General features: G+C 37.4%; 1 long non-coding RNA gene across 1 annotated transcript; it reads right to left on the bottom strand.

Moving 5' to 3' along the window:
• Positions 1–10,699: 10,699 nt before the first annotated feature.
• On the bottom strand, positions 10,700–24,032 carry LOC139668259 (uncharacterized). The gene is made up of 3 exons (XR_011697009.1): positions 23,998–24,032; positions 12,317–12,359; positions 10,700–10,757 (listed from the first exon to the last, which is right to left on the bottom strand). It is a non-coding gene; the product is annotated as an uncharacterized lncRNA (long non-coding RNA).
• Positions 24,033–24,624: the final 592 nt, after the last annotated feature.

Here is a 24,624-nt window from a genome sequence, read left to right as displayed (position 1 = left end):
TGCACACTCATGGCTGGAGTAGTCTTGTTCTATCCTCGTTTTCTGGTCCAGTTTAATCTGAAAGAAATCCGGTTGACACACTTTGAGACCTTTCTCAGTATGCATTGAGGACTGAAAAGTTTACTTTCAAAACGCATTTCAGGTCTGAGAAAAAGATGACTGTATATGCCACCTGGGCAACGGCAGCAATGTGAGTACTGCACACCTCTGCCCTTGACCACACATGCAAGCAGGCTCCAGAGATCAGGGACAGTAACTGTGACTGAGAGGGAAGCTTCTTGCTCTGTTTATGAGGACTGCTGGTGTGGATGAGGGTCAAGGTGGACATGGCTGACAGTAGATGTGTGATAACTTCAGCTGATGTTTTAAAGTTCTGGGGGGCATCAGACACAGCATTGCCAGCCAGTTGGGGCAGGAGATTGTCCTGCTCTGCTCTGCACTGGGGCAGCCTCACCTTGAATATTGTGTGCAGTTTTGGGCACTGCAATATAGGAAACATATCAAGCTATTAGAAAGTGTCCAAAGGTGGGCAATGAGGATACTGTATGAGGAGTGGCTGAGGTCAATCAGTCTGTTCAGCCTGGAGAAGAGGAGACTGAGGGGAGACCTCACTGTAGTTACAACTTCATTGTGAGGGGAAGAGGAGAGGCAGACAGTGATCTCTTCTCTGTGGTGACCAGTGGCAGAACCAGAGAGAGTGGCCTGAAGTCTCAGGAGAGGTTTGGATATTATAAAGAAGTTCTTCACCCAGGGGGTGGTTGGACACTGAACTGGTTTCCCAGGGAAGTGGTCACAGTACCAAGGCTGACAGAGTTCAGGAACTGTTTGGACAATATTCTTGGTCACGTGGTGTGACTCTTGGTGATAGTTCTGTATAGGACAAGGAGTTGGACTTGATGATCTTTGTGGGTCCCTTCCAACACAGAATATTCTGTTTCCATGATTTTGTAAAGTATCTTATTTTGTTCAAAACTGCTGCTTCTACTACTGTGTGTTTTGGAGGTTTCAGTAAGGTACTCTGAATAGGACAGATGGAAAACTGAGACAGAAGTAGGACCAGTTTTCATCACAGAATGAGTTTGTCTGTCAAGTGAAATTGTTTGTAAGCTTTGCTGCTGTCAATGTGCAAAACTTTGAGCAAAAACCCCAACTCTAGCCCATCCATGGTTTTCTTTCTCTGTGTTTGCCTTGATTTTATAAAGACCTCCAGAAGGGCCAATATCTCAAATCTTCCAAAGAAAGTATAGCTATACTGAAAGTGATGGATTGTCAGGTAATCCATCACAAAACTCATTCCCTTCCTTTCCCCATACCAACAATAATTCTTACTATACAACTTCTCTCTCTGGTGTCCTCAAAATTTTCCTCAGTGGAAAAGTCTGGTGAAAAAATGGATTTTGTAACATCCTGATGATTATTGCATTCACAGTACCTGATTCCATAGAAAGTAGCAAATTCTAATGTAGGGACAATCATGTGAGAAAACTCCTGCCATACACAACAGGGCTGAGTCCTTTTGCTGACATAGGTTCTCATATGCCTCAATTTATCAAATATCCAGCAGGACGTTTTCATGGAAAAGCACAATTTGTCCACATTATCTATAAAGCATTGCCCTGACACTGAATTAATTGTTCTCTGATCTTACTTTCTGACTCCTAATCATCATCTCACCTAGGATGTGGTTATGCATCATTTGGCTTTAATATCCATGGTGAAAAAACATTTTCAACCCTTAACAGTGTAAAAAATGCATGAAAATTTAAAAGACATGTTGAATGATGAGAAGCAATTTCTTAAAGGGGATGACTGTATCTGAACCTGAAAAATATAATTTGTTTTACTTTCAAATTGAATCTGATAAAAATCTTACGTTTTCACCCAGAATTATTTTCAACCTACAATAGTTTGGACCAAGTTACAAAAAAGGTACTTCTTCGTGTGTATCCCTTGTGAGATGAAACAGAGCTAATCAATTGACTACAATAACAATAGAGAGACAGATTTATCAGTTCACTTAACTCAGCTGGAATGGCTTGTGGTTAGGACAGAAAAGTTTAAAAAGGAACAAAGTGTATTATGTCTATGTTTTGAACTAGATTAGAGATGAAAATCTTCTGCCAATATATTGACCTGTGAAGTGAGGCATCCAATTCATTGGGTGCGTATTGAGATCGTGATTCATTATAATTGTATAACGACGGCTTGCTTACTCCTATTAGAGCCAGCTGCAAGAGTATTTTCCCTGGAGAGCTCCTTGGGCCTTATACCCTTTTGTGTTGTCTGGGACATGATTTTCCCCCTTATGAAACACATTAGAATCTTTTAATTGTCATTAATGAAAGTTACATCAACTCCTTAAATGAGGGCGAGTGCAATAGCCTGCTTTTAACTTCAGAGTGAATTCTGCATGTATAAAGCTGAAGATCATTGTGTAGTCACTCTCAGATCATGTTGCAACTTTGGCAGGATAAGGAAGTCTTCTGAATGTGGTTGCTTCAAGACTGATGATTCATGGGTGAAGTGGTATCAGGAGTTAAATCTCTTCTTGTGAACTAGAGCAGTGCTAGAGCATGATTTCTGGATCTGCAATCAGAGATGGCATGGTCAGACCATAAATTACTAAAATTCCTCGGTCCCAAGACAGAGTGACTGCCTGTAAATTACTGTTAGAAATGGTATTAGGTCTGTGACACTTCCAAAATTATACCTAGGTGTCATTTTAGAGACTACCCATATCAAAACATTGCAGGAGCTGCTCTGTCAGTGTAAAAATGCAATGGCCAACTTGCTGCTCTTACATATCTGCCCAGTTTCTGTTTAATTTCTTGACAGAGATGCACTCAAAGAGCCTCAGGACCTGTCTGTACAGGCAGCTGTATGCAAAATCTCTGCCCCTATTTTAGGATCCAAAAGCCCTTATGGAAAGCAGGATGCTGCATTAACATGACACTGCACCTCTGCCTGCAGCAGCTTGGATGCTGTCCTGAACTAATGCACCCACACTGCTTCCTGACCTGGATCATTTTTGCCTAGTGTGGAGCTAACACAAACCAAGTTCAGGATCACTCCTTTGCTCACACTGGGCATGTCCCTAAAGGCAGAAGAACCTGGTGGAAGGTGTTTGTACCAGTGATATTATTAGGTGTGGAGATGTTTATACCTGAAGGAAGAGCATACGTAACTGAATTGATGTTTATAGTTGTTTGGTTTCAGCTCTGTTCAGCAGAGTTGTTTCTGTTTGGTACTGATGTGACTGAGATCAGACATCAGCTTAGCACAGGCCTGAGAGCTAGAAGAAATGTAAAACTGTCAGAGACTAACAGTCATCCTAAATTCTAATGGGGTGTTACGAAATGAGTAAATGGATGATTTATTATCATCATCATCAGAGTTCACTTTATTTAAATTTCTTTAAAGGTCAAGAAATTTAATCAAAATTTAATCTCTTGTCTCCTTAATTTTCTATGACTTAAAATGGCATTCTTATTTATTTGAATTGCAGTCATCTACTTACCTTATTCAGGTGACTTGTTTGAAGATTGGTTGTGGTGATTGATTAATTTCCTTGGAAAAAAATAAATTAAAATAAAAAATATATATTAAAAGAAAGAGACAGTATTTAATCTTAAGGTAGATAACACATGCCAAGAATCAAAGGCTTGTAATATGCTTGTCCCCCCCAGCTTTTGTTGGAGTAAGAAAAGAAAATAATATTTATCTATACGTATTGAGCAATATGCACATATATTGTGCAATGGACAAGTGATCATACTGTGACTATGCTGGGTGATGTGTTGATCTGCGGCAGTGTCTGTCCTCTATAGAAATCTGTGCATTGAATTTGAAAGCATGTTATGCATTAACTGCAAAAGAGTGCCCTCCACTCCAGATCGTTTCTTGGGCTGTGAACCTAAATTCCTTTAAGACGTACTACTCTGCTTCAAAGCAAGTATGAGCCTGAAAATTAAAGTGAAAGCACACTTAGATTTTCTGTGTTTTCTTAATAATTTTTTAAGATTAAATACCAAACAGTCTGTGATCCTCAAATCATGCATACAGCAGGCAGTTCTGCTTTTGCTGAGCCCAAATAATACACACCAACAGGCAAGGAGAGTATTCTCTCTAAGTACTGTCACACAGCTCTCAAAACCAGCAGTACTAACAGTGAAGCCCTCATTAAGAAGGAAAAATATTACAGTGGTCTAAAAATCAAGTCAGAACCTCAGTTAGAATTAATTGACAGTGCTTAATGGAAGTCAGTACTAGTCCTGAGGAACTTCACTGGCACTGTCCAAGCTTGCTTGGCCGTGGCAGATGAACCTCAGGACTTAAATAGTGGGGCCAGTTCTGCGCATGCTGAGCCTCACCTAAAATCCACTCCGTAGGCTGGAAGGGCACACCCACGTGGGGACAGCCCTTCCCAAACCTTCGTACGCGAAGCCGAGCCACACACACACACACACTACTCAGTTGATTACAAGCACCTGATTCACCATTTAATGTGGAAGAGAGGACGAAAGGCAAGTTTATACAGCATAGGATTTCTCCTTTGTGAAATACAGAGAATTGGGTAACAAATCTGGACGGTTGCTCAGTTTCATGCTGCAGGCCAACAGCCTGACATACCTTTAAGCAGCGAAATGACACTGGAGTGTTATTTTGAGAGGGAACAAGTGAATTCAGAGTGATGGCCCAAAAAACCTGTTTTTTAACCCTCCTTCCATTTGCCATCCTAGTCACTAAGCAGACTGTCATGTCTTCTCCCTACGTCTTAAGTTTTGTTTTTCTAACCTAAGCACCTTTTTTTTTAGCAAAAGCTAGGTTTTACCCTGTTGCATATTAGCATCTATAGCAGTCTAGGTGGAGCTTTGTTCGAAGTTAAGAAAAATGTGCAAAGGCACCATGTAACTGTTTTTCCTCTGCTTTTGTCCTGAGAATAATTTCCCAAGTGTTCTTGAGGGAGCAGTTAACTTTAGTAGGTGGTAAGAAAGAATTACAATTGTGCAGTAGATTTAAGGACCACATGCAGAATCAAAGTACTTGAATGTCTCATAAAATAAAGAATAAAACTCTTATAAAATTATGTGGGCATAAAGATAACCCTAACCTAAAGATTTTATTGTTAGCTGTATCATGCTATGATGATGTTATGATGATAAAACTTGATAAACTTGACTTATGGGCTATACTTGCTAAGTTGGTAAGTGTAAGCTATAGGTTAAAGATGATTCTCTTCTAGCAGGAAATACAAACATACGTAAAATATATTACAATATACTAATGCATTGTAGAAATGCATACATACACAATTATATGAATTATGTAAAATTTAAATTAAAATATAATTTCCTGAAATATAATAATTGAATTTAGAAGTGGTGCATTATGGCTGTGCTAAACCTTTATCCCTCTTTTTCTTCTTCTGCAAGTATGTAGCAGCCAACATACCCAATGCAATTCATGAAGAGTTAATGTTTTGCAGTATTTTTAAGACTTATTTGAGCCAATTAATGAGCTGGTATTCACTATGTGTTTGTGTTCACTTATCCTTTGTGCTATTTTAAGCTTGAAACCAATAATAAAAGAAATATTATACCAGAGTGAAACATAAGATTAAGACTATCTTTAGAATTCATTAATGGGACCAAAAGCTCAAATTAAAAATGCTGGACAGTTTTAGAAGGAAATTCTGCAAGATACTCAAGTCAATTTTAGTCAAGTCCATTAATTTCTCCAATAAAAATATTCTATGACACACTCTGCCCAGTGCAGAGAGCCTGCCAATGCACTAAGTGATAATTTAGGGTCTGACCAAGAAATTGTACATTCTGATAGCTATTTTAAAGACTGCGTATGCTTCCTATATGGTGTAAAATGTATAGTATTCCTCATGAAAAAAGCTAGAATCCAAGTCTTACCATTTGTTATCCCCAGATGCTTGTACTCTCAGCTCAGTAAACCTCAGTATTTTTTTGCAAAACAGAAGTGCTGAAACAGATAGAAGTCATATTGTAAACCAGCCAGGTATATCATCCATGTAGGTAGAAAACATGAATTGGTATCTTCTTCAGGCTGATGAACTCTGAAACTCTTGAAAGTATAAAACCCATCCTAAAGAATAAAAATTAATCCTGAATGGATGGTTTAACCAGCCATTCACTGAATACAAGGGAGAACCTCCTCACTCTCCTTTGGCAAAGCAGAGCTCTCTTTTGAAAGGTGAAATCCAGAAATCTAAATACAAGAAAAGAATGCAAATCCCAGTCTCTTGTTGTCCCTTCCTTTTCTGTACAGCAGAGTTAGCTTTAGCATTCATACCATGGTATATAATGAACCCGGCTTTGAAATTATATAAACATGTAAGATTCATCAGCTCTTTCCATCTAAATACTGAAGTTTCATAGCAATGTCATCATGTAGTTTCACTTTCACATTCTATTTCATTTATATAGCAAAACCCGAATCTCTATTTTACTTCACAAAGATAAGTACTTTTCACAGATCAGAGATCACAGATCACAGACTATTCTGAGTTGGAAGGGACCCACAAGGATCATCGAGTCCAACTCTTAAGTCAATGGCCCACATAGGGGATTGAACCCATGACCTTGGCATTATACTACCAAGTTTTAACCAACTGAGCACTACAGTATTTTTCCGGGACAGCAGGAAACTTGCCTGAGGGCTGTAATCACCCGGAGAGCCTCTGGCTTTTCTGCTGGGAGTATTTTGTTATTTTGTACATCTCTGCTCCAAGTATCTTGGCTATTCTTGGGTGCCTTAAATTGCATCACACAGTTTTAGAATTTATTTGGTTTCCTTTACTTCTTATTATCTGTGTTTTTGATCAGCTGGTAGCACCTAGTAAATTCATGTACAGGAACTTCTAGGGTTAAGTGTAAATTAAGACTGTGCAGAATATTACAAAATTTGCATAAGAACACATTTTTTGTCTTTCCTTCTCTAAGTGAGAGATGAGAAGAAGAATCTAAAAATGAAGATGTAAGATTTTTCTTGTTATATTCAGTAAAAAGAACATGAACAAGCTTTGCTAGCTAGTAGGAAAAAAATTAAAAATCCTCATTGAGTTCATTAGTCAAGATTAAAGCTGAAGATGACATGTAAAACACCTGAACCACTTCTCTGCCAAGAACTTTTTATCAAGCTATCTATTCTCTATACAGCTTAATACCTTCAGCTCTGTACTGTCACCTTCTCTTAGTGATTCATTTTTAAGGGGGCACTCTTCTTCGGTTGCAAAGGGTTATGATGTAATTTTTTAGAAGAAGTAGGATAAAGTATTTGTTACTGCACTAAAATTCAAATAAGACGTAACATTTCACCGCTGTTAATTTCAGATGTATCTTTTCTCAAAACAAAAACATTAGTTTCTCTGCAAAGGGATTCCTGCAAGAAATCAACCATGCCGTATGCAGTGGTTCACTCTGCTCTGGCAGGAGGGACACAGCCCTGTGTTTGTGCTCTGGCTCTGCTATAAGTGCCTTCCTGGCACCAGTCCAAGCTGAGCTGCACCAGCTGAGCTCTCGGGACCTATCCTCGTGAACAGTCTTGTGAAACCTCTGGGGGACCAAACAAGCAAACATTTTCATCTCTTTTTGACCTTGTATGAATGAAAAGACACAATGTTTTTCCTGGATTATTCCTCTAGAGTCCTCACCTAATCCATTAAGTTTGCCATTCACTGTTCCATACTTTCCCTTGGGACTGAACAAATGATCTCTACAGATTCAGTAAAGAGGACAAAGCCACAGATCTTCTAGTTCTGTATTCATGGACCAATGGTAAACTGAACAGGGGGCAATATTCCTTCACCATCCAACAGAATGGCAAAAACATTTTTAAAAACCTAGGTCAAACAGCATTTTATTTCCTCTCTGCACCCAGCTATGCTCAAGTGTATGTGTAAGATGCCTATATGTAAATAGTTTCTGTTTACACCCACCTATGTTAACTCTAAGTGCACAAAAATAATTTAAACTTTTACAGAGACATTTTAATCTTTCTATTCTGAAAAGTAACCAATCTACATCTTCTTATTTACCAATGAGAGGTAATTCATTACCTAGAGAATGAGAGGATGGGCAGGGAATAAACACCTATAGCAATTTTTTGACAATGCCACTAATTACGACTAAGCTATAAGCTGAGGTGGTGCAAAGTATTGCTCCAGAACACATGTAAACCTGCTGAGTGATTCAGAGCTCTCTGATGACTGCTGTTTCTACTCCATCGTGATTTACTGAAATGAAAAGACGTCTCTCACATCCATCTGCTGGCCAGCAGGATGATGAATACAAGAGCTCTGAAAAGTGTAATTAATATTGCAACGTGCTCTGTTACAGTCCTGTTCTGTTAGTGCTTGAATTCTAGTTATTGTCTGTACACACTTGTCTGGTACTGCACATTTGTGATTTTTATGCCTTTTATTCATTGAAGGAGAACATCACATAAGGCAAAAGATGTGCTGTTTCCCTATTTGCAGTGGGGACAAAATATGTTCCCAGCCCACATTCTCATGATGAAGCACACACTTCAAACCTCTTTCCTTCATGAGTTTTTAAGAAAAAACTTCAAAAATATGCCAGGAGGTTCAGATGTATTTTCTGAATCTTTCAGACTTTACATTTTTTATAACATCACTTCTCTCCTTTGGAAAGATTGGAGGGCAACAGAAAACTTGCTTCTGACTTCAGATTCAGTAGTTTGAGGAGTATTTTATTTTATAGTTGTCTCGCTTGTGTTGTGTAAAGGTTCATGTATTTAGATTGAGTTCTAGTCAACATCCGCTAATAAGTAATATATTTATACTGATTACTCCAAGTAACTCAAGCATTTAGCATATTGAAATAATACATATATAAATTCTGTGACACTAAAAATTAAGATGTAAGCTTTGCCTATGCATAGTGAATGGTCATGGATTTTTTTTTAGGAGTATAGATTTTATTTTGCATATAGTAAGAAAAATTTATCTCCAGCCCATGCTACTTAGAAGGAAGCTGCACAGTTCCTCAGGGATGGGATGATCATCATCATGGCCAGGCTTTGCGAATGAAGATTTGAGAAGGGCACTACCCACGCTTGCTGCAAGTGTGCTGGTGGCTAAAAAGGCCGATATGGGATAGGCAGGTCCGGTCACAAAAGGCGCAGCGGGACGTCTCCCTAGGTGACATTGGCAAGGAACGGTTCTTTCTGCGTTGTCTTTTGTCCTCCAGACTGACTCTCCGTGCATTCTCAAAGGAAGCAGCATGTGTGGCTCCATGAATCCCGATTGGAGGCCAGAGTGAACCATTGGTGGCAGTCAATATGACCAAGGCTGAGGTGTTGTTTCAGGGAGTCCTTGTATCTCTTCTTCGAGGCTCCTCTCTTGCGGCAGCCGGTGGCAAGTTCACCATAGAGGACAATCTTTGGAAGGTGGTGATCCTCCATCCTGGAGACGTGCCCTGCCCAGCGCAGCTGCGTTCTCATCAGCATGGCCTCGATACTGCTGACCCCTGCCTGTTCAAGAACAGACACATTGGTCACGTAACCAGACCAGTGGATGTTTAGGATTGAACGGAGGCAGCGCTGATGGAAGTGTTTGAGAAGCTGTAGGTGGTGGCGATAGATGACCAGGATTCAGACCCATACAAAAGAGTAGACAGTACAATGGCTCTGTAGACACTAATCTTTGTACTTTTCTTCAGGTGTTTATTGGACCAGACTCTTTTATGGAGTTTTCCGAAGGCTCTGTATGCCTTTGCTAGCCTGTTGTCTATCTCTTTGTCAATCTTACCGTCTGAGGAAATGATACTTCCCAGATAGGTGAACTGCTGGACTGACTTAAGCTCTGAATTGCCTATGCTGATGTGAGTATGATGGAATACTTCTTGAGGTGCAGGTTGGTAGAGAACTTCCATCTTCTTCAGGCTGACTTCCAGCCCAGAAAGCTCAGCAGCCTCTGCAAAGCAGGATGTTAAGCACTGCAGAGCTGCTTCTGTGTGAACAACGAGGGCGGCAAGGGATGGGATGAGATGCAGCCTGAAATGACAGAGCTGCTTTGTTCTTGTGCTCCAGCAAGGAGAGTAGTTCTATTTATGTCATGCAGTTGGGAGAAGATGAGAACAGAAGAGGTAGTGGAAGGGAGAAGAAGTGGTCAATGGCTTATTGTTGAGGTAGAATAACACCTAAGCATGAGAGAAAATTTGTAAATCATCTCCTAACTTACCAAGATAGCTGGATGTCAAACTTTGGTCCCAGAAATTGCATTTTACAACTTTGTCACAGTGTAACGGCCTAGTAATATCTTGCTAACAGTGATATCAGCTGTAGCAAATGCTTCCTAAATCTGCCTCTTTCCAGAACCGGGTTTAGGTCTACCATGTCAACTTTGGTTATTCCAAAGCACTTGGAACACTCCAAGTTGCAAAAGATATGTTGACAGACAGACACTAACTCAGAGAGTTTTCCCATAGCAGACTGAATGTTGATCCAACCTCATACACAAATATTTGCCTATACGTGAACCACTAACATCTGTCTACCCAGAGTTGGGCAAAAGTTGATACTGACTTCATGTAATATTAAAAAGAGAAAATGAAAAAGCAGACATTACTCCTGCAGCAATATTCATGCACTTTCAACTCATTCAAATTTGATGTGGCCTCACCTTGAGCACTGTGTGCAGTTCAGGGACAGAGACATGTGAAGGTCCTTGAATCAGTCCAGAGGAGGCAAAACAGCTGGTTAAAGGGCTGAAAGAAATGTCCTGTGAGATGCAGCTGAGGGCTCCATTTTTTTTTTCTAGTCTGGAGAAACGGAGGCTAAGGGATGATGACCTCATTGTTCCTTTAGCTTCCTAGGAGGGGAGGAGGTGCTGAGCTCTTCTCCCAGGGATCCAGTAGCATGACACATGGGAATGGTTCAAAGCTGTATCATGGGAGGCTTAAACTGGACATTAAGAAGCATTTCTTTACCAAGAATATGGTTGAACACTGGAACAGGCTTCTTAGAGAGCTGGCCAGGCTGTCAGTCTTTAAGAGGCATTTGGACAACACCCTTAAGAACACGCTTCAAATTTTGGTCATCACTGAAGTGAGCAGGCAGTTGGACTGCATGATTATTGTGGGTCCCTCACAGCTGAAATAGTCTATTTTATTCTTTTGTTTCTGAAGAAAAATGTAACAAATACAATCAATCACAGTTTGGACATCAGCAAAGATCTTACACTGACAAAAAATAAATATAATTCCAAATGAGAAAAATGAGTGATTGGTTTGTACATAGAGTTGAGTCTGAATCAATTAGACCGACTGAGAATAACTTTTATTTTGAAGCAAGATACAGGAGGAATACTAAGCACAGTAATTGCCTATATTCCTGTAAGGCAAAATTTATAAATCTTGCTGCTTATGGCTATTGCCTGAAAATAGATATAGAGGGTCAGATTGATCTCCTGTAACTTTATTTCCCTGAAATTAAATGTCTGACCTGTTAGCCATTTGTACTACTTCTGTTTTCAGATTGTCAGAGAAATAATGTAGGGCATCTGAATGCAACTCTCACAACTTGATGTATGCATGTCTCTGACTAGGTATGTGAGACAGAAGTCTTACACAGATAATGTAGGGAGCAGGTTTAAAACTAAGCTGAATTTCATTCTGAAACACTACCCAGAAAAACTTTATAGGAAATAATGCCTTATTCTTCAGATCCCTTTCAGAAAGTGTAAAAACATGTAGAGATGGCAGAAAATTTACTAATGTAATGGCATCTTTCGAGGGGCAAAAAATGTACCTTTTTAGTTTTTCAATAAATCCAATGTGACTAGGTAGAAACAGGCAAAGTGCAGTGCTGAGCATGTGGAGGACTTAGCTTATTTTGCTATAGGTCTGATGAGGGGGAAAATAGCTTTAAGAAAAAACAGTGATATTTGGACAGCATGTTTTAAAGGAGTTAATTTTTCTGCACCGTGTTTAAACTTTGCTAGTCTGCTTTCATGTTGCTCTAGCACTACAATTACATATAGAGAACTTTTCAATTTTAGAAACACCAGCAGAACTCCACAGGTGCATCCAGTATTCTAAATCTTCTGCCAGTTTGAATTTGAATGAAATAATTCTTTACTCCAGAATCTACAGAGACACAGAAACACAGAATGGGTAATATTGGAAGGGACCATTGGTGGGGTCATCTGGTCCAACCTCCCTGCAGGGTCATCCTAGAGCACATTGCAGAGCATTGAATCCAGATGGCTCAGGAATATTTCTAATGAGAGAGATCTTCTGGACAATCTGTTCCTGTGCACACTTACCTGCAGAGTAAAGAAGTTCTTCCTCATATCCAGAAGGAATTTCCTGTGCATCAGGGGTGTTACAAAGATAAATTAAAACACACTAGAACCTCAAAGTATTCTCTTAAAGACGCATCCCTTAGTGACAGTTTGGGGGGGGGTTACAGAAAAAAATTGAACTGAAATTTTTCATAGGTTTAATGTCACATCATCACATAAGAATCTGTGTCCCTTCAGCCCTTTAACTTGAGCTTAGCTCAGACTTAATCAGTGGCTGACAGATCATACCATGCTGCAAAATATAAATTCAATCTCTGGTGAACCATTTATTTATGGAAGAGGAATGTTTTTCCTCTCTTTTATTAGTGATGAATGGAACACAACTCTAGAGCCACTTGCACACTTGAGCAAATGCCACTGCTGAAGAAGTTACTGTGCATCTACTCACCTTTTGGAACTGCTCCTGGGCATGATCTTAACCTGAGGGTATACAGGGCGGTGCCATTTATCAAACCCTTTTATATTGCACACAAAGCTAAGCCTCGCTGAAGCTGAGAGCTAAGAATACATAAATGAAATGATACTACATGTCAGCTGGAATGACATAAGGTACCATAGTCACCTGTTAGTGTGTCTGGGCTGTTGGGTTCATGAACTAATTGGTGCAAAGTCTTGCTATCCTAAGGAAAAAAATATCTAAAGCAAAATAAAGACTGTGGACCAGTTCCAGCTCTGAATTGCATCACCCTAGCATGGATAAAAGCAGGAGTTATTTTGGTTTCTCAAAGTTTGAAGAGATTTGGAATTAGTCCATACATGACCAGAATTTGTATAAATAAAAAGACTTGAAAATTGAGAGTTTTAGACACTTTTCATTTTGTATTCTCAGCTATTCTGATATATTCACATGTCCTGCTTTACTAATGCAGGTGCTGATTTGATGATTTCAAATGTTAAATTTATAGTCTTCGCAGATATTATTGCAGCTGGAATGGAAATTAAGCTTTTCTCCCATGCTCACACAAGAATTTATTTATGGTGCAAATGAGCGAAGCTTAAATTGCTAAAAGTGATTTAAATAACTAACATCTCATCCCACCTCGAGCTCATTAAACACAAGGCTAACACAGCTACACTGTTATTGGAGAAGTTTGGCAATGGTAAGAAAGATTTTTGATTCCAAGGTGCCTGGTGGAACTTCACACGTTCTTTAAATGAAACATTGAAATCAGGCAGTAGTGCAATTGATGATTTTGCAATGATTTCCTCTTGTAGCATCCCTGTATGTTTCAGTGAGCCTGTTCACATGGTCACCTGTTTTTTATCTTGAATGGAAGGAATTAATTAATTTCATATTGCAAGCCTAGTTGACTGTCAACTCCCTCTAAAAAAACCCAAACCACACACACACACAAGAAAAAACCCCAAACCAAAACAAACAAAAAAAACCCCAAAAAACCAACCAAACAAAAAATCCCCAAAACCAAAACAAAGAAAAAAATCACACCCCCAAACATAGGAAACTGCATAATTTTAAGGAGTAAAACAGTAATGTGAAGGTTGTGGTTCAGCTTTGGAAGTAAACTTATTTAATTAATTTCTCCATCAACCCTAGCTGATGATGATTCATGCCAATTCTTTTCATTGGAACAAGGAATGCATGGATTCAGCTTCCAGAAAGTTAAAAAACCCCAAATTAACAAAATACATGATTTGCAGTCAGAAAATATCATGACAAACTTAAAAGGGTTTATATCTCTTTCGTTGTCACTGGCCATGATTTTCAGTTTAGATTCTTTCCACATAGAAAGCCCTAGATGTCTGGGACTGAGAAAAAAAATCCATATTAAAAAAAATGGGGATGATAGAGCTAAGAAAAAGTAACAAAAACAGTAATATCATCAACAACAATAATAAATCATTACTGGAAAACTATTGGTTTTGTATACAATGCACTGCCAAAGACTCTGCTCTGAACCTGTTCTGGGAATAGTTTGTTTTCATTGGCTTATGTTCTTTGTTACACTCGATCATGTTAAAAACACACAGATCTTTGACATTAGCAGGATGAACTGCAATGGGAACAGCATTTGAATCTGCTGGAGTAGCAAAACATAGACTTGCTCTAGAAGGAGCAGGAATTAGCAGGAAAGAAGCCTATCTGAGCAAAATTGCCACCATTCTCTATCTAACAGCCAGTGAGAAATTAATTGTTTATCACACTAATATCAATAACAATGAAAGAGAAAAAAGCTCCATTTTAAAATGATTTAATTATCACAATATCTTAAAGGATATTTAATATATATGTTTATTTTTATAGGTCAATATAGGCAATAAGCCATAGATTTTACAATAACATTTCATACACAGTAATCCATCAGTAATGTGAAACATAAGCAAGTAGACCTGGCCAGCTAAGATATTAGAATGCCATGTCCAGGAGAAGACAAACTCCAGAAGTGTTTAAATTCCCTTAACACTCTAATTCAGTGTTAACATAACCTTGAGAATATAGCTAGTGCCCTGTAAATGTTTAGTCTCTTGCATAACAAATATCTTTGCACACACAAAACTTCAATTTAGAGATTCTCAAAACAAGCAATCATTATTTATGACAGGTCTTAGGCTGTCTCTAAAACTGAATTCAGCTCAGTACCAGAAGATCCCATGGATTCCTGCACCACTGAAGCTAAAATTGTCCTTTCCTCTAAACCAGTCCTTAAAGTGGATTGAATTAGCCTGAATTAGAGCTGAAAATTTTTATTGTTGTTGCTGTTGGCAAATCTTGCATGCTCCAGAAAAAGAGGCAGAAAAAAAATCTGGGAATTTAGGAAGAACTGGATTAGCACTGCATCATACAAATTCAACCTTAACATTCCTGAAACAGAACATTCCAATTTTTGTTAGGTGTTGTTCAGGGAAAAATGCTGATCAAATAATGTCCTTTCCCCCCTGTAACTCAACTCAATGATTAAGGGAAATGATTTCCAAATTTCAAGTTATTTAGTAAAAACTACAAATTGTTCAATTATTTATTTTTTTCTAACATAATTTCCTCTACTCCAGCAAATAAAATAAATCCAACAGTTCATCCTTCCTCTTTCATAAATATGTTAATAAGGACTAGAGTTAAGCTAAGGCTAGGCTATGGATTTACAACATGATGTTAAATATCTGTGTGGATTTTTTGATATTGCTGTGGTTTAGGTTGGAATAGAGTTAGATTTTTTCCATGGTAGTTTGTATGGCCTTATGTTTGGGATCTGTGATGAAAACAGTCATGATATCACAGGGATATTTTATTTATTTATTCCTGAAGAGTTCTTACACTGTGTCAAGATCTTTTCTATGCCTCAGACTGACCCACCAGTGTGCAAAAGGTTGGGAGGAAAAAATCATAATGAATTTTGAGCGAGCATGATCATAAAGGTAAATACAAAATTGTAATTTTATTGTTTCATGGATTTGTAGCTTAGAAGAATTACTCCTCAAGGTTAACTTTCTTTATGGATTCAGCTAAAGGAACTGTACTGAAAGACTTCACAGAATATGCCTACTTAAAGTGGACTAGTCTTTTAAGAAAGTAAAGATCAATTTACAGAAAGATATTTTTTTGTTTTCTACATAAACTTCGTATGTTTATGAGTACCACCAGCCATTTAACTTTTTCATCAAAATTCATGAAGAAATTTGAGTCTAAATACTCAGGTTGGATACCATTATTTCCTTCTATTCTATACTGTGGATACTATATGGAGATTATCTCTGTGTGGAAGAGGTATATCATCTGAGTGCTACTTGGTGATGTAAAGCACACATTTTACAGAAGTTTATCACTGATATTCACTTAGATAAGAAAGGAAATAGTTTTAAAATTTCATCAGAGGAAAAAAATGGAAGTACAGAAAATCATTCTTGCCTCCTGACAATCAGAAATACTAAAAGAAATCTTTATGAATACTTAATGCAATCTTGATTAAATATCTAGTAGTTCTATTTTTCAGTAATATATTACAGAGTATTGCTCTGGAGTTAACAAAATAACGCATTTTCCTAATTCCATCATGGGGAAATTTTAAGATAAATGCAGTATTTGCAGTTCCTGTATTTTGTAACCTGCCAAGTGAATGCCACTGATTTTGTCCATCAAATCCTTGCTGAAACACTCGGAAAATCAAAATCTCTAATGAAAATGCCCTTCACCACTTTATCCACAAATGTCAGCTTAGCAAACAGGAGATCTTGTCATGATTATCCTACACGTCATTTCAAGAAAAAAAGACTGGATAAAGTAAAATACTTCAATGCCATTGCCTGTGTTTATGTTTGTTGACTTTGTCATACTTCAAGCTTTTATAGCACACTTGTCCTCCACACGGTACTTTATGTATGAGGTGAATAGTATTATTCAATTGTTGCAGTAAGAGGGAAAGGACAGAGAAGTGATTTGCTTAAAGCTGTTTCTCACATCACAAGAAGTGAGAAGTGCCCCTATTCTTTCCAAACACTAACCTTTAGTCAGTCTTTACCACTGTAAAACATGACTCACTGTGCTGTTCTACTCCATCATTCAATTGCTCCTATTGAAGTCAAATGCAGACTCCTATTGCCTACAGTGATAAAAAAAACCCCAAACCAAAACCAAATAAACATTCCCCCCCCCAAACAAACAAACAGAACCCCTAATTCTTGTTATCTTTCTCAGGTTATTACCTGAGTCTGTCTTTGAATTTTCTTTACTTTTTCTTCTTTTTGAAGTTTATGAGACTTTAAAAAGAAATAAATATTTCATCACAACACTTTACAGAGATAAAGAATGTTAGATGTAGCTTCATTGTACTATGAAGAAGAACTCTTTTAGAATTCTGGTGATTCTCTTATGATCTGACATGAGGACTTAGTAAGACTGAGACCTGGATTACAGCTCACCAGTGCTATCCACTGAAACATAATTTTTAAGAAATTTCACTTCAGTTAGCAGAACTCTTCACTTTTTGTTTCGTTTTGTTTATTTGTTTGTTTGGGTTTTTTTGTTTGGTTTTTTAAAATGGAAGCTTGGAATTTCCATGCTGGGACTACTGGATTTTAAAAATATTTTCATTTATTTACTTTTTAAATGCCTTGCAGTCATCCAGAAACTGTCAGAAATATTGGGACCTTGGGCTGAAACTACTGACTTCACCTCATTACATCCTTGGACCATGATTTTCAAAAGAAAAACATTCTTTTCCTGTGATGCAGACTGCCTTAGATGGTGTTGAAAGTGTACGTATGTATGGCCAAACTTCGCAAACGAAGATTTGGGAAGGGCTCTCCCCATGTGGGTGTGCCCTTCCAGCCTGCACAGTGGATTTTTTAGGTGAGGCTCAGTGTGTGCAGAACTGGCCCCACCATTTAACTCCTAAGGTTCATTTGCCATGGCCAAGTGAGCTTGGCCAGTGACAGTGAAATCCTCGAGACTGTCTACAGCATCTGATACTAACATCTGATACTGACCCTGCTGAGCATCCGAGATCTGACAGAATTGGATGGCAGGGAGGCATTTAACTACCAGGGGACAGTCCCCACCGAGACTTGAACTCAGGACTTTGGGATTCAGAGTCCAGAGTGCTATCCATTACACCACGGAACTACCCTGGTGTTGAGAATATATAACTTGTAAATTGTATTGGTAAATAAAAACACACTTCTAGGTAGTGGCCAATGTTATGACAAGTGTTGTCGTTCCTAACTGCAGTTAGGAAGGTTCAGATTTGACATCAGAAAGTTTTTTCCATTGGGAGGGTTGTGAAATTCCTTAATATGGAGCCTTAATCCTTGGAAGTTTTTCAGGATTTGGCTAAACAAGAACCATAGCAGACTTGATCTAGTGTTGGCAATGGTTCTGCCCCAAGTGGAAGGCTGAGCTATATGACTACTATTTCTATGATTCCTTGGAGAACAAACCAAATTATTTAATTGATAACATACTTGTATTTGAGTTCCTTTAAAATGTCTGAATGTATTTGTTCTACAAAGAGGCAATAATAGGGCACTTGCAATTCTGAGTTTTAAAACATATGCCAATTAGTCTTCCCCAAAATAAGTGAGCAACTGATTCAACATTCTTAAAACAACCCCAAAGAATTTAACTGAAAAGATGAAACTTAAATACTCAACAGACTTTTACTTGACAAGCATGTCTACCTAAAGTCTGCATTGTAGTTCTTACTGGCCTCACTGAAGACATGCACAGCCACTCGACATGGCCATGCAGGCGACAGAATTTTCCCTCTGAGCACACTGGGAAAGGATATTTAGTAATTTGCTGATGTCTGGTGAATCACTGATGGACTGTGGGACATGCAAAAAGAGCCTTCTAATGGAGCTGGGCTTGCAGAAGTGAGACCTATCTGTCTGTGCAGCCACCACTCAACCACCCAGCCAGGGTTAGGCTGCAGCCTTGCTTGTGCCAAAGCCATAAAAACACTCATTCATTTGTTTTTAGAGGTTGCAACTGTATTTTTTGATTCTTGCATATGTTGAAACTGTAACTCTGGTAATGCAGAAAAAACTTATATTAATTTCCATATGATTCCTTTTTGCAGTTTATCAGATCCCAATGATGGCCCAATTGTATATATCCAGATTCTGTCAGCAGTGTCTCTAAATTAATTCAGTCTACAACCTGTTCCCATAAAGCTTTATCAGGCAGGTTTATTTATAGGAACATGGTTAAATGCTAATGTTTACTGGTCACTAGTAGTGCAATTACTTTTCAAAATGTATTTGAAGCAAGTTTGATTGATATTGACATGCACCTGGAAAGCCATCCTTATTCAGCAGACATAAATAATAGTTTAATTTAAGATCCTTAAGTCACTCTGTATAACGTTTAAAAACAAAAAAAGCCAAACTAAAGTCTTTTGTTCCAGGCCAAATAATAATTTTAAGTATTGCAGCATCTAACTTTTAGGACTCTTGCCTGCAGTGAAATAAATTGCAAAGTTGTCTGCAGAATGAGAACTGAATTTCAGTTCAGCTCATCACACAGTGTGAAAACTGCCAATCTGAAAGTCCTATAAAAAACCAGCAAACATTTACTAGCTGTGGGAGAGTACTGAGAACAAGGATATGTCTGTATTACTGTCCATCCTCATGCACAGGGGTTTGAGGTATGTCCTAAGGAAAAAAAATATTAGCAACATTATGACAAAATGAATTCTCAGCTATTACCTATTTGGTGGGTGAAAGTTTATGACTTCCATTGCAGAGGTACCTTTGGCATGAAACTCTCAATTAATTATATTGCATCATATTGGCAGCAACACTGATGTCAGCTTTAACTAACTGTATTTAGGAGCAGCTCAAGAAGCGATGCTCAGATACTCATATTCCATAGTGCATTTTTACAGCTACACATGCTTACTCAAGGATGGAGTACTTTACCTCTAGACAGTAACAGAATCATTAGGAGGATTTGGGGAATGTAGGCAGGAAATCAGAACTCCCCAGGTCCCAACTGAGAAACCTAAGCATTGGTCCTACATAGTAGTTTGATTTTACTCTCTCACTTCCTGCCCTTGGTCATTTTGGGAAGATGTGTTTGAAGTTGTCAAGCTCCAGGTCTGGGTTTCCACTCTCTCTCTTTCTCTAGAAATTTAAACTATTATATAAAATAGATACTATTTTAGAATTACTTTTGTGTTCAGAATTTTTTACACAAGATCCATACCTTTTATCTCTATAATCTTTATTTCTGTCTCTATCTTTAGAGATAGAGATGTCTGTGGCTAATTGCTGAGGTATCAATTAATTGCAAAACTGCTTTGCAAGGCTAAGGTCATCTCTGGTATTGGTTTTTTTATTTACTTCTAAATTTAGTCAGGTACTTGGAAGAGGTAATTCAGAGTGCAGTTTTGGACTTGAGCTCCCTAATCATTGCTTTAGATGCAGCAATTGCTTTTATCTTCTGAACCAAAGTGACCTGGCTGAGATGGTGCAAGACAGCCTGGAGAAGAGTCCCTGTGTGCACAGATGGAGCAGGCAGGTCGTTCAAGGCAGTGTGGGTATACCACAGGTGCTCTGTTGTTATCTAACCCACAGCATGTCTGAATCCAGCGACCTCTGAGCAGCCTTGCCTTCAACTTACATTATTTTGGTTTTCTGAATAAGCAAAGGCTTTTGTTCTTTATAAAAGTCATGTCAACTGCTCAGTCATCTGGCTGAGCCTCTATTTCTATATATTTAGATTAATAATTTCTATATATTTAGATTATATGTTAGTCTATATATTTAGATTATATAGCACATTTTTAAATATTTCTTGTCATAATGGATAGTGAATTAAAGACACAGTTATATCTTGGAATAATACAATTTTTTTTCTATAAGCAGAGACTTGATCATATGGGGTCCAGTTCATCTTTTTTTATTCACATTTGATAACTTTTTATTATCCTGATATTTGAATTTACTAGAGGACTTCCAGGAAAAATTCACTCAAAAAAGTCTACCAAAGAAATTATCAGAACAGATGTCAAGGAGGTAACATTTTGCTTTAACAAAATCACAAAGTAAATATGCAAGCAAACGTTCTCAATAAAGAACTACTTTTAAAGTGCCTGATAGCATTGTAAAAGTTGCTTAATAAAACTGCTCTGGCAGACTTGACGTTTACAGGACTTTTCTGTGAAGTGATATATAAATAGTTGTCTTAACTAAGATCATCAACCAAATACATTTGCACTTTCTTGCATCTGTGAAAGAATACCTAAAAAATAGATGATCACCTCCCCATGATTTTTAATGTTCAGCAGAAGACTCTATACTGCCCTGAAATCTATCCTCATCTGATATCAGAGATATGAAAGTCAGAATTAAAAGACAAAATGTGGAACATTTTAGAATAGGCCTAAATACAGAAGATTGTCATGTAAAATACAGGGAATTGAAGGATACTGCTTTGTCATTTGATATATTTTTTTCATCTGTACTGGCAGCTTGAAGACTGAAACTGCTTATCCTGAGTTTAGCTGTGAAGATTGCAAATTGAAGGGGAAAATGTACACAGATCTAAAAGCATAGCACTACAGATGTTTCAACCTCATATTTAATTCACTCCAGTGGAACAATAGCTTGAAAATATGGAAAATTCCTCAAAAACAGTCGATTAAGAAAACTTTTAATCTACTAGTTCAATAAAGCCATGAAATCTTGAACATCACCATAAATTAGATTTATACACCCCAGAATGTTGTTTGCCTTTTGAAGCCACATGCCGGTTGTTTAATTCACACATTTGAGAGTTTATCTGTAGTATGTCTAACAAGTACACTGTGGTTCTATTGATTTAATAAAATATAAGATGTAGATCCCAGTCCCTGTGAACAAAGCCAGAGTTTCTGGGCTCTGATGAAACTTTCTGTGTGAAGACTAGCAAGTTATTTTAAGCATGAAATTCATCACACTGTAGCAATGCAGACAGTTAAAACTTCTTCTGTGCCACTCAAGTGTGCTTTAATTCTTATTTTGAGTAATTATTTTTTTATGTTTTCAATTTCAAATATTAATTTATGTAGCACAGAAGTGCAGAGTGGGATTTTGGTTTGGTTTGGGTTTAGGGTTAGGAGGAATCTTTAGGGACTTGCTTTAGGTTGTTGTTTTAGTTTTGTTTTGAATATATTTATATTGATTCTGCTTTTATCCTTTTTACTTTCCTTCAATTGTTCCCAGAATAGCCCCATCTTTTTTTAGTGCTTCTCTTTCATATTCCTGTAGGAATCATCAAAATAGCATATTTTTGTTACTGCTCAAGTCATACAGGTGAAAGCACATTGAGATTTTGGAAATCTACTGGTTCCTTGTAGAGTGTGATTCTTCATCTAACTTTACTGTTTGTCCTGAAGTCCAGAAAATAGAAGGCTCAAAGTCAGTCCTGATCTTTTTTTCAATATATGGTAATTTATTTATATTTTATAATTCTATATTCACCTTTTTATCCATTTAGTTTTCTGGCTCCTGTTTTACTAATCAAATTAGCATGTTATGAATACCTTTGCTGATTTTTTTCTTTTACTAAACTTTATTTTCAAACTTTGAAGAGCAATTGGACTGGTGTGAATGGGTAGCTTACAGAATTTGGACAGCCCCCAATAATAGTGTTTAAAGATTATTTTTTTCCCTATGAAACCAGGGGTCAGTGGCACAAAACAAAAAATACATGAAAACAGACCTCCAAGAGTGCCAAAAATGTGTTTGCAGCAGACTTTCATGTGCAATGAATGAACAGTAGAATATTCTTCTGTCTGAAGTTAATGGAAGGCAATTAGTGCTAATTATATCGCACCTGACCTGTTAGTTACTATGGATTTGGTTTAGTGCAGAACTCTGAACACTTAACATTTGAGATATTGAATCCAGAAGCCTGTTTACAAGGAGAGCAGGAGATAAAGGGAAAAATTACATGACTTAAAATATTTTTGCACAATCTTATTTTTGAAATATCATCTGGCAAACACCATGGGGCAAAATCTTTAATTATTTTTTCCTGAAAATAATTTGTTTTACTAAAGACACAGGGCATGCAATCGGGTAATACATGTTTTTAATTACAAGATTAATATTTTCCATGGATTTCTGTCCTGAAAAGTTTGTCTGTTTTATTATCTAAGACAAAGACTTACTTGGCTTTAAAATTCCTTTATCCCATTTCCTCAATAGTAGGAAGTAGATGAAAAAATTGTTCTAGACATATCAAAATATATTAAAAGGATTTTATATACTTTTAACTTCATGTTTTTAGTCCATTACCCAGTCAGTATGCCATGCTTGGATACAAAATAGAGTTTAGCAGAAAATAAAAGCTTAGTTTTGCATCAGTAGTGAGAAAAATGCAAGTTGATCAGGTAATTACAATCCTTTAATCACTGAATGTTGGTTATTATTTCACTGGAAAGTAAATGGTAGTTTTCATCCAGCATTCTTTGCCCATTACATGAGATATAGGAATGCCCAGGACCACAAATACACTGCTTTTACATGATTTACAGCCTTTTGAAATGTCTTGGATTAATTAACGTGTCATAAATACACTATCTACTTTTGTGGTTCTATAGAAAACCTATTCATTCTTATCTTTTTAACTAAAAAAGTGTTTTAAAAAATAGAGTTTATCTGAACTGTTCATGCATTATGACTAGTTTCAAAATAAAAAAAAAAATAAAAAGACCGCTGAATTTTAAAAGGTGATTTTGTGCTTTAATGATTTTTTTGATAGCAAGCAGGATTGTTTTAATTCAACTGAAATGAAATTAATGATTTTTGCTTAATTGTTGACATTGTCTGAATATGAGTTTATCTAGACAGCTTTTTCCTTTTGGTTTGATAATTTTATTGCAAGTGTCAGTGTTCACTTTTTTTCTTTTTAACCTGGAAAAAAATTGTATTTACTGACTACTCTGAACTCTTCCTACAAAACCTGTTTTTTTTCTCATCTTTTTGGACTGTGTTTAATTTAGGGCATCATATCATGTCTTAAATCCTGCAATGGTTAACACAAGTCCTGGCACATGAGACCCAGGGCATTCTGTCTCAGGATTGAAAGAAATAAACTTCATCTGCACAAGGTAAACTGCTCACTTTGTTGGACCAAAGATATAAATCTCAGGGGAAGACCTACCCCATAAAAGGTATCAAAGAGTCCCACTCTATCAGTTTACCTTAGAGCATACAGTAATTTATCTGAGCTCTGCAGAGTCAGGAAAGAAAGCAACAGCAGGAAGGGGAGGCTCACAGCTCTGTAAATAAAGGCTCTATTAAAAGCCTGTTTACCCAAAGTGAACTTCTGGCCTTGTTGAAAGTGGTGACAGAATTCCCATCAACCTTATCTGTGCTAGGGAAGGTTTTGAAAAATGTTCAGTTCTTGAATGCCATGGAGCTCAGGAGGGTTTGGTACCTGCACTTTTCAGCAACACATTCATTAGACCTGGAACTTGTTTCAACACTGAAATTGCAGCACTTCATTATGATTAAATGAGGGCAGCTCCTCTATCATTGATTCAATTTAATGAAATTTAAGCAAGTGTAGCTTGTTCTTCTATCAGAGAAAGAGGGAAGGCACACTATAATAAAGCACATTTCTACGGATTATGCATCAACCTTTTGTTTGTGTATCAAACAAGACAGAGAGGGAGTGGAACTGGAATTTGATTTTTTGGCAATAGACAGTATCTTTCAGCAAAACATTTACCAACAAGAAAACTATGATAGCCAGGCTAGGTTAGAAAAGGGAGCATTTACACACCTGGCTAGTTGTTAAACTTGGAGCAAGGCTAAATTGCAAGCTG

The sequence above is a fragment of the Pithys albifrons genome, chromosome 2, assembly GCF_047495875.1.
Source record: "Pithys albifrons albifrons isolate INPA30051 chromosome 2, PitAlb_v1, whole genome shotgun sequence".
Lineage (NCBI taxonomy): Eukaryota > Metazoa > Chordata > Aves > Passeriformes > Thamnophilidae > Pithys > Pithys albifrons.
The sequence above is the reverse complement of the archived record's forward strand: the minus strand, read 5'-3'. Positions and strand labels throughout refer to the sequence as shown.